Consider the following 2733-nt stretch of genomic DNA (forward strand, 5'->3'; position numbering starts at 1 on the left):
GATTGAGCTCACAACCCCTTTTTTTTTTTTTTTTTTTGCTATTCAACTAAATAACTCATGGGGCCACACGTCCAGCAGTTGTTGTCAGTAAGTTTGTTTTACGGTTTAAAAAAGTTAATTTTATTTAAAAATGGACCCATTGGAGAACCAAACTGAGCTCCTTCGTGGACCTGGTTTGGCCCTCGGGCCCTGAACAGCCCTGATGTAAATCCTGGGGTCTGGCAGTTCAAACCATGAGAGTCAGAGACTTGACAAGGATCTGAAGCAGATGAGAGACTTTTCTGTGCTTCATCATGAGGAGGTGCCTACATTTGATCTGTTTGCATAATGAGCAGGAGATAAATCCCAAACTTCTGCTGCATAGTAAGGTCCTGTGGACTTTCAGCTGTGGATTATACTTTTAGGACTCTTGCATTTATACCAGCTACTGTTAAATGTAGTTGGCTTGTTATAATTTTAGTCAAAATATGTTGCAAAAGTGACCTTTCAATAAAGTTTGCCTGCGCACACTCTTGCATCTGTGGTAAATTTTGTCTCCGTTTTTAATCTGCTGGTTCTGTTGGTGCTTGAAAAGCAGTTTGAGTCAAAATAGGGAGTCTTACCCCGAGGTCGAGGGTCTACTGTGGACCCTGCTTTCTTGTTCCCCTCAGCCTGAGAGGAGGAACTTCCTGCAGCTGCGTCCTTCAAGCAGCCTTCTGTGCCGAGTCGGCATTATTGCAGCTGTTCAGCTCCTTGTATTCAAGCAGTTATTAAACCTAATCCGCTTGTCTGATAAATTAGGGGGTTCGTGGTAATCTGATTATTTAGCAACAGACTTTTACTGCAGAAAACATTCTCAGACGCTTAATGTAGCTGGAGTTACTTCATCTGTAGATTAAAGCTGTTTTTAATCGGAGTGGTGACCATGACGCCCCCACATCTCTGAGGAATGAAGCGCCTCCCTCAGAAAACTGGCAGCAACAAATACTTGGCCTCTTTGTGTTTTTCTGGCGTCAACGTGGGAGAATATGTGTGAAGCATGTTGTGGTTTAACTCTCACCGATCAGTACCTGAATCTAAAGAGTTTGTTTTGGGGACTTTTCATGTAAAATAGCACTTTTCTTTACTATTTGAACTTCTAATGTATTTAGTGTAAAACAGGTTAAACCTTCTTATCAGCTGGATTTCTCTACGTAACGTAAAAAACGTTTTGTATTAGCAGTAATTAAAGTAAATAGTCTGTTCAATATACACCATCCATCATCTTTACCCGCTTCTTCCTTTTCGGGTCACGAGGGTCCATCCAGCCATCACTGTAGGAGAGGTGGGGGACACCCTGGACAGGTCTCCAGTCCAACACAGGGACACAGAGACAAACAACCATTCACTCTCTTATACACCATTAAGTTATAATTACTTTTATTTTAGCTCCTTGTTGCTTTTTGAAAATGTGACATTATTTGCAACATGCCCAGCGTTTGTTGAGGAGATACCACCACAGAAGGTGGGTCATGATGAGCCATGCTGCTTTTGTAGAAGATCACACCTGGAGAGATGAACCAAGTCCCGAATGATGATGTCATCAGTCAGGAGCTGACCCCACGCAGAGCGATGAACCGTTTCCTCTCATGCCAGAGTTTTCAACTAAGATCATCATGATGAGAGCTGCTTGGGTCAAGTTTAATGATGTTATGTGTCCTGCAGGATGTCATGCTCAACGTATGTGATGTGAAAACTTGAGCACCAGCGCTCCAAAGTTTAGCTCAAAATCCAAAGTTTAGCTCAAAATCTGTAAAACTGACTGGAATATTGTCATTTTCATGTTTCCTGCAATGAGCTGCCTGTGGTGGCCAACTTCAACTGGGTGAGCTCCAAAAGGTAACCAGCCAGATGTTCATCCCATGATTATTTCCTGAAAGTTTCAATAAAGTTCATGAAATATTTTGCTAACAGGCAGACTAGGTTGATTCCATCACTTCTCATTCTGTGCAAAGATCATCCCTCCACCGCGAGTATTGCTCAGAGTATGTGTTGGGGCAGTACCACACCAACTTTGAGCTTAATATCAGCAGACATGACTGATAGACGTTTGTGTGTTTGCAAAACTTGGTTGTCTGTGGCAGCCATATTGAACCCTGTTGACTCTAAAGATATTTAACTCTGGTGATCTCCTGCATGTTTCAATAAAATTGGTCAAATGGTTCAGGAAATATTTTGCTAACACACACCTACACATAAAACCCTCATCGTTCACCATCACATTTTGGTGACAGACAACAATAACCTTTGACTCGGTTGTTTTGATCCAGTCTGTAGTCCACAGTGTCGGCCATTTAGTTATTATCCACTGCTATTTGTATCTTTATTTTTATTTGATGTTTTGTCATAGATAGATAGATGCATGTTCAAGACATCAAAGTTCATGCTCAATCATCCAGGTACAACATCCAATAATGCTCAGTCAGGTCTTCTGGACAGTTTCTTTTTTGTGGAAAGACGTTTCGCCCTCTATCCAGAGGACTTCATCAGTCTGAGCATTACTGGACTTTGTACCTGGATGACTGAGCATGAACTTTGAGTTCTTCAGATAATTTCTTTGAGAAAATGTTCTCCTCCGTGATGAATTTAAGCTGCTCAGATGAGACCTGGGGAGGACAGACAGACTGTCTTAGCGGAGCGCTACGTTACTGATGCTAGGTCAAAGTCTCTTATCCTGAAGCGAGCGGTCCTTGGCAACAATCTCCGCTCCCCGAC

This window comes from Nematolebias whitei, chromosome 20, assembly GCF_014905685.2.
Source record: "Nematolebias whitei isolate Nwh7 chromosome 20, NemWhi1, whole genome shotgun sequence".
NCBI lineage: Eukaryota > Metazoa > Chordata > Actinopteri > Cyprinodontiformes > Rivulidae > Nematolebias > Nematolebias whitei.